Genomic DNA, 15,970 nt, shown 5'->3' with positions numbered 1-15,970 from the left:
ATCACGTACAAAGAACTGTTAGCCATTAAGTCTGCTTTTAAAGCCTGGCGGCATTATCTGCTTGGCGCTCGACATACCATCACAGTGATCACTGATCATCGGAATTTACAGTATTTGAAAACCGCCAAGGCTCAGTCATCACGGCAGCTCCGATGGGCTTTGTTTTTTGCTGAATTTGATTTCTTGATTACCTATCGACCTGGCTGCAAGAATGGCAAAGCAGACGCCTTATCCCGAATTGGAATGGGAGAATCTGATACAAACTCAGAACCAGTACCAATAATTCCCGAACAGAGGATTCTAGGCATGACTTCATTACAGACACTTGAAGACATTCAAGCCAGAGTGAAAAAACTCCTGGACCCTACAACTTTACAGGAATGGATACAAAAGGGATCAGACTTTACCATAGATAATGGTTTACCTTATTTCCAAGGACGCTTATTCCTGCCACATAAGGAATTACACAAACGAGTTATTTCCGGTTATCATGATACATTAATAGAGGGACACCCCGGTATTGCCAAGACAGAGGAAAAGGTGAAATGACAATTTTGGTGGCCCTCTTGGCGAAAAGATGTTAAATCTTTTGTGATGTCCTGTGGTGTTTGCGCCCAAAATAAAAGTCAAAAGAAAAGACCAGCCGGTCTCCTTCAACCTCTAGACATACCACCAGCACCCTGGCACACCCTATCAATGGAATTTATTACGGACCTGCCTCCTTGTTCGGGGTACAATACTATTCTGGTAACTGTGGATTTGTTTTCCAAAATGGCCCACTTTATTCCTTTGAAAGGTTTACCTTCAGCTTCTGTCCTAGCCAAAGAATTCCTCGAAAATATTGTTCGGCTACATGGATTCCGATCTATACTAATCTCTGACCGGGGAAGCCAATTCATTTCCCACTTCTGGCGCAAATGTTGTCAAATGGCGCAGATCGACGTAAGATTATCGACCAGTCACCACCCTCAGACCGATGGTCAGACCGAGAGGACAAATCTGTAACGCTCACCTGATTCCCGCAGAGGCACCGGTCTTGACTGGGTGAATGCCGTATCATCAAAGGTGATGTGTAACACACGGTTGGCTCTTTGGGCTGGACCTCTGTGCACTGTATGTCTGACTCGAAGAGTAAGATGTCTGCAGATAGAAAATATGGGATTAATGAACTGGGGTTATTGGGTGCCTCTCTCCTCTTCCCTTTCTCTTCTCCTGTAGAACCCCAAAGGTTAACGCCCTCACCTTAGGTAAGTGAACGCCGAGCTCTCCATCTGCCTCGGGGCAGGGTGCCGTAACCAGTTTCTTCACTGGATAAGGGTGCAGGCCTCTTGACCTCAGAGGACTGCTGTCCGTCGTTAACTGCGCGAACGGTAAGTTCTGGGCACTTCAAATGTCTTAAAAGTCTTTTGTAATGATATCTCTTGTTTTGCAGGGTTCCGGCGATGGCGGATGGCGGGCTGATGAGAGTTGAGGATCGAACCCGCGTGAGGAATAGAAGCGCCTGGAAGCACGTAAGTAAGCGCTTGTAGCCTGCTTCACGATGCGCACTAACTGTCCCTTTTATCTTGCAGGTACAAGTTCGGAGCTTTAGAGAAGCTGAAGGGTGCTGGAATACCCACTGGATTCGGCGTGGGAAGGAGTAATGGCACGTGAGTAATAAAGTTGCCCAATGTCTTTAAACGCACCTTCTTTTGTCTTTCAGATGCGGGATGCAGCGCCGAAGGCCTTCGGAGCGTGCGAAGAGCTGGTAAGCTTTTGTTTTTCAGATGCCGGAATGCAGTGCGAAGACCTCCGGAGCATGCGAAGAGTAGGTAAGCCTTTGTCTTTCAGATGCCGGAATGCAGCGCGAGGCGTTGGTGACAGCCGATGGACCAGGTAAGAGATGCGCTGCCACTGAAGACCGTAGTGCTAATCTGTTCTTTCTTTGTCTTTACAGGTGCTGCTGAAGACTGGATTCCAGGATGGTAAGCCTTTGTTCCCTTAGGCCCAGGATCAGAAGCAGAAGACACGATGAGCGTTCTGCTGCAGAGAATGCAGAATAACACAAAGCAAGATTCATCCATCGGGTGTGGTTTAAATAGCCTCCTGTAGTGCTTAGGTGTCTCCTTCCACAGCCACGCCTAGGTAAGAAAAGAGTACCTGCTTTCCAGAAGAGTTCCAGTATTCTGAACCTAGGGAGTGGCTCCTGCCCCACCCAACAGGAAAAGTAGTCCCAAACAGAAGAGGATCAGGGGTTCAACTGGCAGGTAAGTAAGCAGCATGGTCTGCTGCAGGTAAGTCCACCCAAGCATTATGAGCCCGGCGCTTCCAGCGCTGGGACTGGGCTTCTTTATGAGCCTGGTGCCACTGGCGCCAGGACATGGTCCAAAAGGTCCCAATTGGGACTGGCTGGCACTCGGAACCGGGGTTATGGGTCTGCTTCCAAGGGAGTCGGGCAAGTCCTGATCTTTTGGAAGCACAGATCATGACAGCACCCCCCCTCAAGGCCCCTCCCAAACCGGGCTTCTCCGGGGGTTTGGGCTTGTTAGGAAATGTTCGATGAAATCTTTTGATTAGACGAGGCGCGTGGACATATTCTGCAGGTTCCCAGGATCTTTCTTGGGGACCGTAGCCTTTCCAGTCAATCAGGTAAAATAGTTTAGATTTGGAGATCTTGGAATCCAGGATGCTTTTGACTTCAAACTCGAGTTCTCCATCAACTAGAATAGGTTTTGGAGATGTAGTTAGTCGGGTTTGAGGTTGCACGGGTTTTAATAGAGAGACGTGGAAGACCGGATGTATCTTCATGTGAGGGGGCAAGTCCAACTTGACCGCTATTGGATTTACTATGGTAGTGATGGAATAGGGACCAAGGTATCTTGGGTTGAATGTGCGTGGTCCTTTTAGAGGTAGATATTTGGTGGATAACCAGACTTGATCTCCTACTTGATATTGGGGGGCTTCCTTCCGATGTTGGTCTGCTCCTTTCTTGTATTGTTCTTTAGCCCTTTGAAGGTGAGAAACGGCTTCCTTAAAGGCTTGGGTGATTGTAGAATGCAGGTGGTCTACTGCTGGTGTTCCAAGATCTTGGAGTGGATCCAACTCCGAGGTTCGAGGGTGACTACCGTATAAAAGAAAAAACGGGGTCTTCCCAGTTCCCGAGTGGACAGAGTTATTGTAGGCATATTCGGCTATCCAAAGGATATCTTTCCAAGTTTTTTCAGTTTGTTGTAGCATGCAGCGCAAATACTGTTCCAGAGTTTGATTGGTCCTCTCGGTTTGTCCGTCGGTTTGAGGGTGTTGGCTGGTCGAAAGTCTCACATCAATTTGAGCCGACCGACAGCAACTTCGCCAAAAATGAGAAATAAATTGACTACCTCGATCCGAAAATAGAACTGAAGGAAAACCGTGCAGTCGGACGATGTTTTCGAGAAATTCTCGGGCCAGAGTTGCTGCTGTTGGTAAGCCTTTGAGTGGAATGAAATGTGCCATCTTGGAGAATAGGTCCACGATTACTAGGATCGTATTGTATCCGGAGCATGGAGGTAGATCGGTGATGAAGTCCATAGAAAGCGTATGCCAAGGGCGAGGCGGGATGTCAATAGGGCGTAAGAGGCCGGCTGGTTTTTCCTTTTGACTCTTGTTTTGGGCGCATACCCCACAGGACATTATAAAGTCTCTGATATCTTTTTTCCAAGACGGCCACCAGAAGTAGCGCTTGATCTTTTCCGAGGTCTTGGTCATACCGGGATGTCCTTCCATTAAAGAATCGTGATAACAAGAGATTACCTTTTTCTGTAAATCTGTGCTGAGCAGGTATAACCGTTCTTGGAAATATGATAGGTTGTCCTTCACCGTAAAGTCCTTTCCCTGCAGATGCCAATTCTGTATGTCTGCTGGAGTTACCAGTAGCCTGGCTTTATCCTTAACTTCCTCTATGGATTGTGTGGCGATTACACCTAGAATTCTTTGTTCAGGAATGATAGGTACAGGTTTAGGATTGATCAAATGTTCTTCCACTCCCATCCGAGAAAGGGCATCAGCTTTACCGTTTTTTGTACCAGGTCGATAGGTAATTATGAAGTCAAACTCGGCAAAGAATAGTGCCCAACGGAGTTGCCTAGAGGATTGAGCTTTTGCGGTTTTCAAATATTGCAGGTTTCGGTGATCTGTAATCACAGTAACGGTGTGTCGGGCACCCAGAAGATAATGCCGCCAAGCCTTAAAGGCGGACTTGATAGCTAGAAGTTCCTTATCAGTAATAGTGTAATTGATTTCAGGAGGCGAGAATTTGCGGGACCAAAATGCCACGGGATGCAACTGATTGGTTACTGGGTCCTTTTGTGATAGAACTGCCCCCATGGCAAGGCTCGAAGCATCAGTTTCAACGATGTAGGGGAGTTCTGGGCGAGGATGTTTTAAGATCGGTGCAGAGATAAATCTAGTCTTCAAATTCTGGAAAGCTTGTTCCGCCTCGGTAGACCATTCAAAACGTTTGTTTTTTCTTAAACAAGGCGGTGATGGGCTGGACTATTCGAGAGAATTCGGGGATAAACCTGCGGTAAAAGTTAGCGAAGCCTAACATGCTTTGAACACCTTTTACGGAGGATGGCGATGGCCATTTGAGAATTGCATCGACCTTCTTTGAATCCATACGCACTCCGCTAGGTGATAATATGAATCCCAAGAATTCAACTTCAGTCACGTTGAAAACACATTTTTCCAACTTAGAGAAAAGTTTGTGTTGACGCAATCTCTAGAGGACCATTTTCACGTGTTTCCGATGTTCAATTTCCGATGAAGAATAAACGAGGATGTCGTCAATGTAAACAACAACACACACATCTATGAGCTCTCTGAGGACATCGTTCATAAAATATTGAAAGGCGGCCGGGGCATTGCAAAGTCCGAAGGGCATGACCTGATATTCAAATAGCCCATACTTGGTGCGGAAGGCCGTCTTCCATTCATCGCCCTCTTTTACTCGTACCAAGTGGTAGGCTCCTCTAAGATCCAGCTTTGTATATATGCATGCTTTTCTGACTTGGTCCAGGAGTTCAGGGATCAAAGGTAACAGATATCTATTCTTAACAGTGATCTGGTTCAGGGCGCGATAATCTATACAAGTTCTAAGGTCCCCTTCTTTTTTTGGAACGAAGAACAAAGCTGAGGAAGCAGGGGACTTGGAAGGACGAATAAACCCATTCGCTAGGTATTGATCCAGGTATTGTCGGAGGTGAAGATTCTCAGGCTCGGTGAGGGCATAAATTCTACTACAAGGAGGAGTAGATCCAGGTATCAGGTCTATCTGGCAGTCATAAGACCTATGAGGAGGTAGAGAGTTAGCCTGATCCTTCCGGAAAACATCTTGGAATTCTAGGTATTCAGGAGGTAACTGGGGAGCCTCCGAGGAAATTGCTGCCAGTGCAACACCAGGTCGAGGGTGACAAGTAGAGACACATTCTGGAAACTGAACCGTTCTTGCTCGCCAATCGATCTGAGGATTGTGCTTCTCTAATCAAGGAATTCCTAGAATAATCTGGAACTGAGGGGCCTTGATCACATCGAACACGATCTTCTCATGGTGTCCATCTTGACTTACTAGCGTCACTTCTTGGGTGGTATGCGTTACTGGTCCGGAGGCTATCTCCGTACCATCCACCGTAGTAATGACGTCCTTTACAGCCTTTGGACAAAGAGTCAGATTCATCCTCAAAACCATTTCATGATCCACATAATTGCCGATGGCACCGCTGTCGACGTAAGCTTCAATCGCATGTAATCGATCCAGATGTTCAGGGCTAATGAGGACCATAGGTATCACGAAATGCGAGGTCACTGAACTGGTTTTAACGCTCGGCAAGAGGACCTCTATTCTTGTCGGGCGAGGTCGTTTCCCTGCTCAGAGTTTGTGACCCTGGTAACTGCAGCTCCTACTGCCTTCTTGGCTGGTTTCACCGGACAGTCTCGAAGAAAGTGCCCCTGATGCGGGTAACGGAGTTTGTCCGGCTTGTGACTGTAGCAATTGTCTAGCGAGATCGTCTGTTCGCTCCTTGGAAATAATCAGTTCCCTTCTTAGAGCATTCGTCTCCTGACGGGCTGCATGCACTTCTGCTCTTAGTTCCCCAAGTAACTGGGCTAGCTGGTCGGTATCCGAGGTTTCCATAGCGCCTGGGTGGGAGTTTTGCGGTAGGCTTTGTGTTCTGTAACGCTCACCTGATTCCCGCAGAGGCGCCGGTCTTGTGCTGGGTGAATGCCGTATCTTCAAAGGTGATGTGTAACACACGGTTGGCTCTTTGGGCTGGACCTCTGTGCACTGTATGTCTGACTCGAAGAGTAAGATGTCTGCAGATAGAAAATATGGGATTAATGAACTGGGGTTATTGGGTGCCTCTCTCCTCTTCCCTTTCTCTTCTCCTGTAGAACCCCAAAGGTTACCGCCCTCACCTTAGGTAAGTGAACGCCGAGCTCTCCATCTGCCTCGGGGCAGGGTGCCGTAACCAGTTTCTTCACTGGATAAGGGTGCAGGCCTCTTGACCTCAGAGGACTGCTGTCCGTCGTTTACTGCACGAACGGTAAGTTCTGGGCACTTCAAATGTCTTAAAAGTCTTTTGTAATGATATCTCTTGTTTTGCAGGGTTCCGGCGATGGCGGATGGTGGGCTGATGAGAGTTGAGGATCGAACCCGCGTGAGGAATAGAAGCGCCTGGAAGCACGTAAGTAAGCGCTTGTAGCCTGCTTCACGATGCGCACTAACTGTCCCTTTTATCTTGCAGGTACAAGTTCGGAGCTTTAGAGAAGCTGAAGGGTGCTGGAATACCCACTGGATTCGGCGTGGGAAGGAGTAATGGCACGTGAGTAATAAAGTTGCCCAATGTCTTTAAACGCACCTTCTTTTGTCTTTCAGATGCGGGATGCAGCGCCGAAGGCCTCCAGAGCGTGCGAAGAGCTGGTAAGCTTTTGTCTTTCAGATGCCGGAATGCAGTGCGAAGACCTCCGGAGCATGCGAAGAGTAGGTAAGCCTTTGTCTTTCAGATGCCGGAATGCAGCGCGAGGCGTTGGTGACAGCCGATGGACCAGGTAAGAGATGCGCTGCCACTGAAGACCGTAGTGTTAACCTGTTCTTTCTTTGTCTTTACAGGTGCTGCTGAAGACTGGATTCCAGGATGGTAAGCCTTTGTTCCCTTAGGCCCAGGATCAGAAGCAGAAGACACGATGAGCGTTCTGCTGCAGAGAATGCAGAATAACACAAAGCAAGATTCATCCATCGGGTGTGGTTTAAATAGCCTCCTGTAGTGCTTAGGTGTCTCCTTCTACCTCCTTCTGCTTTCCAGAAGAGTTCCAGTATTCTGAACCTAGGGAGTGGCTCCTGCCCCACCCAACAGGAAAAGTAGTCCCAAACAGAAGAGGATCAGGGGTTCAACTGGCAGGTAACTAAGCAGCATGGTCTGCTGCAGGTAAGTCCACCCAAGCATTATGAGCCCGGCGCTTCCAGCGCTGGGACTGGGCATCTTTATGAGCCTGGTGCCACTGGCGCCAGGACAGGGTCCAAAAGGTCCCAATTGGGACTGGCTGGCACTCGGAACCGGGGTTATGGGTCTGCTTCCAAGGGAGTCGGGCAAGTCCTGATCTTTTGGAAGCAGAGATCATGACAAAATCAGACCCTTGAACAGTACTTACGGTGTATGTTACAGCAATCTGAAAGCAACTGGAAAGACATTCTTTGGATAGGCGAATACATATATAATAATTCGGTACACTCTGGAACTGGCCACAGTCCTTTTTATACTTTGTTTGGGCATCACCCTCGAACCTCAAACCTTGACTCACCTCAGAACCTCGGAATGCCTGCAGTAGAACATCTGCATTCTACAATTACCCAAGCCTTCAAAGAGGAAACTACGCATTTACAACAAGCCAAGAGAAAATACAAGGAGAATGCTGATCTACATCGGAGTGATGCACCTCCGTATCAGATTGGGGATCAAGTGTGGTTAGCTACCAGACATTTACCACTCAAAGGGCCTCGAACTTTTAACTAAATATCTGGGACCTTATTCTATTACGGCAATAATTAACCCAGTGGCTGTTAAACTTGATTTACCAGCTACTATGCGAATTCACCCTGTTTTTCATGTGTCACTTCTGAAAAGAGTGGTACCCGGAACCCGACTACTCAAACCTCCAGAACCTATTCTAATAGATGGGGAGCCCGAATTCGAAGTGAAGAACATTTTAGACTCAAAAATGTTTAGGTCAAAACTGTTGTACCTAATTGATTTGAAGGGGTACGGACCTCAGGAGAGCTCGTGGGAACCCAGCGACCATGTGCATGCACCTCGATTAGTCAGGAAATTCCACCGACTCTTCCCAGACAAACCAAAACCCCCGGAGGGAACAACCTTGGGAGGGGCCTTGGGGGGGAGTGCTGTCATGATGCCCGCTCCCGGGCAGCAGGTTCAAGCCCGGCGTCCCCGAAAGCGGACATCCAGTCCCCAAGGAAGGACCCAGCAACCCCATATAGGGGCCCTTTGGACAGTGTCCTGGCGCCCATGGCGCCAGGCTCATAATAGACATTAGTCCTGGCGCCATAGGCGCCAGGCTCATTATGGGAATGCTTGGGTGCACTTACCTGATGCAGCACATGCTGCAGGATCCCGGCCTCCTTGAGGCCTGAAAGGAACTACTTTACCTGTGGGACTAATTTACCATCCGGGCATGGTCGGGGAAGGATACATACCTGATTGGAGGAAGGATACATACCTGGAACTTCTTCCAAGGCTATTTAAACCCCACCCGAACAGCCACACGTGCTTCGCGTTGTTCTGCATCTAGCAGCTGGACGCTCACCGTGTCTGCTCCTGCATCCTGACTTCTGCCACGCCTGCCAGCATCCTGGATCACCTGCAAAGGAAGAGAAGAAGAGAACAGAAGAAGGAAAAGTCCTTACCTGCTAAATCCGCTTCCCGGAGACATCTCGCTGACAATCCTGAAAAGGAAGACTTTAATTTAAAAGCTCATCGCGTCGATCGCTGCAGCGCCGCATTCCACTCACCTTTACAGGGCGCCTCCATGTTCAGCAGCGATAATCCGGATTCGCAGTCACGCCCCAGCGCCTAGGGAGAAAAACACCAGAACAAAAGGTGAGAGAGAGAAGGGAATAAGGAAAGCTAAATCTCCATGTTAAGACGTACCTGTTGATTCATTTTCTCTTCATTTCGGGTCCGCGCCGCATCCTGGCATTTCCGGACCCCGGCCCCTATGGGGAAAAAGACACTAGCATTAGTACATTAATGCATGGACACAAGGGGAACCTCTTATCAAAAAAACTTACCTGGAAGCCAAGCAAGTTTGGTTCTCACCAATCCGAAAATCCAGTGAAGTAACTGGATACCAACGCGCCCCTGCATCAGAAGCAGGATGGAGAGCTCGTCCTTCCAGACCCTAAGGTGAGACGCTACGAGAAATCACAGAAGGGTTTCAAGGAGGGTGAGAGGGGAAAGTGGGAGGCCGATTGCATTACCCCGCAGACAGTTAATCTCCTATTTTCGCCTACAGAAGGATACTTCTGCGAGCCAGACAAGCCAGATTTGGGGGCCCGGTCCAGTCCGTCTTCCGAACCCTGCACATCACCTTAGAAGAGGTCACAGCAGCACGAACCAGGCCAGCGCCTCCATGGGAGTCAGGTGAGCGTAACATCTGGACCATTACCCCACATTCCAGCCCCTAAAATGGGGGATGAATGCCATTAGCAATCTAGTTTTCCAAAGCGGTAACCCTTGCTTCTAAAAAGGAGGATTTTTCGTCCTATACCGGGAGGAAAGAAAATCCTTTTCCAAGATGGCCACCATGGGAAGGGAAGGTGGGGGTTTCATACAGGGCCCCTCTTCGCTTTCCATGGCAGCCTGCAAAAGGCAAAAAACAAAACCCTGGGAGCATATTACCACAAGCACACTTTTCTACCCTTTCAAATATCTCCTAATTTCGAATAACTTTACCACAAAGCTAGTCCCAGGTGGACAGTAGTCACATTGTCCGGATCATGATATTATACCATGAGCCCGACATTTGCCCACTGCCCATGGCCACATCCTACCCCTCAGTCACTGAAACTGTAGCGCTATTTTTTTTAACTACATTATGACACTTGTCAAATAAGAAAACAGTGCCACATTTGTAACACCAGGATTTTTGATCGTTGCCAATAACCCTTACGCAAAAGTACTGTAAATCCACCCACGTTTTATGTTTTCAAAACTGTCACAAGAATACACAAATGATTCATCTTAAAAGGTGTGCACAAAATCACTACAAACTTTGTAAACTCATTCGAAATCATGTCAGAAATATCCCACCCATCATTATCGCCCCTCAACTCCCCAAACATTATTTCATAAGTTTCACAACTGCAGAGTTCAGAAAATATTATTGTCCGGAGAGTTCGACCATGTATTTTTGGACATAAGTTGTTCTATCGCAAACATTTCCAATGCACCTTACCTCAGTTTTCCTCTTTTAGAAACATACGAAATCTGACAGCAGGGAGCATCCATCTTGTGCTATTCTTATCCATGGCTGCATCTCGCTAAGGTAAACTGCCCTGCCATCACTAAATCATATGCTCTGCCCCTGACCCTCACACAATCAACCCTAGTAATATTCAACACCTTTCTCAGTGACGTTCCTCTTCAGCGTAGACAAATGCATTCATAATCACGCACTTGCCGTGACGCAGAACCCGAAAATCAACACACATCGACTAACAACATATATTAAATCAGTCTTTAAAAGAAAACAATAACACTGTACAATTTGTAAAGTACTTTTATTTCACAATAAACGCTCCGAGAACATCCGACTATTCCCATATTCAAATTGCAAATTTGTTTCTTAGCTCGTGATGGAAAATGTTAATCGTGAGGCACACGTTTTTTTCCCATACACAAAGTTTTCGTTTTCGATGAAGGAACTGCTTGGGTGGCACAGTGAATTCCATGGCGTCGGCATGAACTTAGGCCTAGACTACCATAAAAGATGTAATGTTACTCCTAATTGCTAGGGCAGCGTACGGGCACAAGGGCCTCGGGCGATCGTCCCACAAAACAGTCATGGTGATCCAGCCGTTTACGGCTACGTGCATCTGGCGAATGAAGAATGAATCACTTGCCATCTGGAATCCATGACAATCGCAGTAAGGCAGCATGTAGCTATTTGGAAAACATAACAGAAAATACTTATGAATATCCAACCTTTATTAGAATACATCTATTGATTTCTTAAATCGGCAAACAGTTTAAACTAACGATTAGCACAAACAGCAAACAATCTCAAAAAAGACAAAAAGAACATGGAAACTGATGCACAAATCGATATGGTCATACATGACATTTTAAAGAAATATTAGCGTTGAACCTGGGTGAATGTATGGCCTTATTCCAAGATTGGTGCTAGTCATGGCGCTATTTGCACCATGACTGCCACCAATAACGGTTCCGGCACTGGTCTAGTTCAATGAGGACTTACCGGTGTAGTCTGACCTTTGCGGGACCGGTAAGCCCCCATTGAAAATGCCATTCCCCATTCCCATTTGAGCCCTCATAGGGCTCAATGGGAATGGGAAGGGTGCAAATAACCGGCTCGCGTATGTCAAGTCCATTATTTGCGCCCTGGTCCCTTAACGCGTCCCGTCCATAACGCCTGGTCAGATCAGGCGTTACTGGAGGGAGCCGCTAAGGGACCTTGTAGTAGGGTGGCAAGGGATTACCGGCACCGGTCTCTTTACCGGTGCCTGGTATCCCTTACCACCCACCTTATAATGACCCTCAGTCTACATACACCGAGATTCTGCACCCCCCATAAACACAAAAAAATGACACCCACACAGAAAGACAGTACTTCAGTTAAATTGCCAAACTATAAGGGTCAATTGTTTTTTGACCTTGAGGGAAAGGGAATATTCAGTAAGAATGCAGGGAGAGGAGGTTGGAAATAAGGAACTTTTGATAAGGTTATGCATTACAAAAGTTTGTAAGGCACATGTAAAATCAGTTCATGACGATTCTTTGGTGCCAGCACATTGAGCATTGCAGTCTGAGTTACACGAAGAGAATAGAGACGGTCAATATCATGTAAGTTTGCTTTTGACGACTGTACACCGGAACAAGCTTAATTTTATTATCTGTGATGTCATCTTTGATGTCCTGGGAGTTAGTGTTAGCAGTGCACGGTGGCGTGAGTTATGGTTGCTTATCTTACCATAACTGCCAAATTTCAGGGGTTTTTCGGTTTTACTTTGAACCATAACGTCCCTTTAGCAAAGTTTCTTTACTGAATTTGATAGGTTTTGAGAAGCACAACTTAACCATAACGTCCCTTTTAACAAAGTTTTGTCATTGAATATATATATATGGAAAACAAGACTGCGAAGCAGTCACAAAAGTACAGCAGCACAAAGTCGATCGTTCCCAAAAATCAACCTGACTTCTATGGAGTCTGCAAATAGTGTCCTTTATTCGAAAGCTTGGTGGACAAATGAGGGCAGCAAACAAACAAGGCGTTTCACCCTCATATATATTTTCCAGGGCCTGCAGTAGTGGCCCTATAGTTATGGTTATGTTGCTCAACTCATAGAAAGAGCACTTTTAGGGCGACATATAACTTTGCCCCCCAGCCCTCCGTGGAGACATGCTCACCAAACTTTGCAGACAAAGTATATGACCCCCTTGGAACAATTCTGCGAAGTTTGGTGCGTCTTTGTCCAGGGAGGGCAAAGGTATAGGGGGTCCCAACATGTGTGGAAATCCTCATAGAAGCCAAGAAAAAAAGATTGTGCTCATGTCTACAGCCTATACCGCTGGATGGATTTTCAACAAATTTGCTCCAGGAGTGCGGCTTGGTCCCAAAAGTGTGCTTTTTAAAATTTGGTGTAAATCCGTCAAGTCGTTTTTTTAAAAATTGCCAAAAAGTTGGTACAATTCCCGCAAACTCACTTCCCGATTCCCAACATCGTACGCACCAGCTGATTGGATGCTCAAAACATGAGGTGCGTCATATTTTTTTTAATGGACACTGTGTTGGATCCACAGACAGCCGCCAGTGTCTGCCGGTAGCGTGCTGGGGAAAACGTGTGGAAAACACATTTTGTGGCCGAAAGAGGAGTTGGAAAGGGTGGGGGGGAGGTGGAATATAATTGATATGGAGCTGTTTTTATAGGTGAAAAAAGTGGGCACAGTTGCTGCCGAGTCCGCAGACACTGTGGTAGTCTGCGGACAACACAGTGAACAAAGAGTTTGGAAAACACATTTGGGGTTATTTGATGGCTGAAAGAGGACCTCGAAAGGGTGGGGGAGTGGAATAAAGATGACATGTAGCTGTTTTTATAGGTGAAAAAGGGGTGTGCAGGTGCTGCCGAGTCCGCAGCCAATTTTAGTGTCCGCTGACATCATTTAAATTACAGGGGGTTCAGGGCGAGTTTTGTTATTTGAAGGTGTATTGTACATACTTCTTATATGGTTTAATTATGTTGTGGCCAGATTCTTCGGGGCATGGCCGTATGCCATGTATATACTTCTTATATGGTTTAATTATGTTGTGGCCAGATTCTTGGGGGCATGGCCGTATGCCATGCCCCCAAGAATCTAGCCATTGGGCACACACACTATAGTAATATGTGCATAGTAATTATAGGTACTGTAGTGGGATTATACAGTATTTGTAATATGGTGGAATTATATAATATTATAAGATAATTGAAGTGTATATGCTATTTATGATTGTAGTACAATTGAGGATAGTGCTCATTGATATCTCCTCCAGTCAACCATTGTATCCTGATTAAACGGTTTCATGATACCTTTAGCATCATGGACCGGGCACTGAATCGGCTGACCTGTTTTCCTCACTAACCGCCCTTTCCAGCTGTAACTGGGCCGATTGTACTCTACCACCTCACTGTCTACCTGTAGAGTATGCTAGGGTTCTATCCTATGATTGTGGATCGTCAATGTTTTGTCCCTCTGGCTCATCTGATGTCCTTTTTCTTTTCTCGTTTCCAGTGTTATGTTAATGACACTCAGCTTTCCTTAAAGTTCCCTCAACTCATTTCTTCTCCTTGTTTTTTATCCCCGAATGTCTGACCGTCATCAAGGCATTGTGTGTGGCTAACAATCTTGGTCTCAATGCCAGTAAGATGAAGATCTTTATTATTGTGACACTTGTGCCCTGTTTTTCTCCTACCCTCTGGTCACTTTGGACCATCTACTCTCACCATCTTGTGAGGCTAGAAACATTGGGGTCATCTTTTATGTTCTCTCTCTCTTTTAGTCCTAACATTTTGGAGCTTGTAAGGAAAAGCCCACTTTTAGCTTAACCTCCTTATGAGCATTCTACCGTTCCTCACTTTCCCCTAGAAGCTCAATGTCTCTAGAGCCCTGGTCCGATGTAGGTGTGACTACTGCAACAGCCTCTTCCTTAACCTTCCCCTTTGTTGTTTTTGACTCCTTCAGCTAATCTTAAATAAACCCGCAAAACGTATCCTTGGCCTCAAGCCCTGGTCTCTGATGGCTGCAGCCCTAAAATGTGTACATTGGCTCCTGGTGATTGCAAGGTTGACATTCAAGATCTTCTGTATCATTGACAAGGCTTTCTGGGGCCAGGGACTACAATATATCCAACTTTCTCTCCCTAAATACTGCTCTGCTAGAGCCCTCAGCTCCTGTAACTCCATTCTCTGCTTGTAAAATGCTTTTTGAAACCAAGAGCAGGAGACGTGTGTCTCTCTTTGTCCGGTTCCTCCGTTTGGAACAGCATTCCTGCTCCTCTTATACTTCAGCTGGACTGCCTTAAGTTTTGGCAACTTTAAAAAACTCTGTTGTACTTAATCCCTTCCATGCTAACTCATACCATTGCCACTGAGAGTGGTGGCCTGGTCCCACATGAACCTCACAGGGTCCGGGCCCCAAATCTAGTCGACACTACTACCCACCTCACCTTAGCACTGCCGTTGCTACCACCTGGCGGCTGTGTACTCTAACCGTGGGACTCCTCTGCCCCAGCAGTTAGCCAGTGGCCTCCCACTTTGGCATCTTTTGGAACTTTCCTTCTGGGCTCCTATCATCACTTGCCAATCCCTACTCCTTTTTCCATTCATGCACTTCTCTTCACAATACATATGTGCATTTATAGCAACAGTGTGTACAATTTCTTTGGATAAGCAAGGGAAATGCAGATGCAAAAGATTTCTAGAACATTCTTAAGTGGCAGTTGGTGTGTGGAAGTGTAATGTGTTGATAGGGTAATGTGTAGATTTTTCGGAACTAATTGGTGGATAGATGTGTCACTGTTTAAAAGCAGGCAATGAGGGAGTGTTACAAACATAACAGTAAAAATGGTAGAAGGGTTGTCTTGTGCGATGGCGTGTATGTGTAATGCAAGTTTGTTAATGATGCATAGCCTGCAAAGGGGACTGCGGAGGGAGACCTCAGATAGTTGTGAAAGTCCATGGATTAGGGTCATTATTGTATGCTAGAAAAAAGTATTTGGGACAGAAAATTGTTTCTCTGCTTTTTTTTCTGTAGTATAAAATTGTCCATTATTTCCATTAGCATAGTAGAAAATGCTAATGGGAATGTTGGAAAATCTTACTGAGTCTTAACTACTACTGAAAAATGTAAAGTACATAGAGTCTATACACTTATTTTCTTTACATCTATGTTTAACTATGAAAGGTGGTTCCTAAGGAACCTTTTTTTGCTGGTTTTTTATTTTGAATTTTTCTTTTCTTTGCAGGAGAGGCCAGGAAGTAAGGTGGGGAGGGGAATGAGGGAACGGGCATCACTCACAGATATGGAGGGGGAAGATGGACAGGGAAAGGTGCTGCGTGTGCGTTAAATCTAAGGTAAGGGGCAGTGTTTTGCATGCTCCTTGATTACAGCCTTGAAAGCACTTTGAAACTGCTCCCCTCTGCATAGTGGTGTCTTGCTATATATACAGA

Source organism: Ambystoma mexicanum, chromosome 7q, assembly GCF_040938575.1.
Source record: "Ambystoma mexicanum isolate Mex_15411 chromosome 7q, UKY_AmexF1_1, whole genome shotgun sequence".
In the NCBI taxonomy this organism is placed as follows: domain Eukaryota; kingdom Metazoa; phylum Chordata; class Amphibia; order Caudata; family Ambystomatidae; genus Ambystoma; species Ambystoma mexicanum.
The sequence above is the reverse complement of the archived record's forward strand: the minus strand, read 5'-3'. Positions refer to the sequence as shown.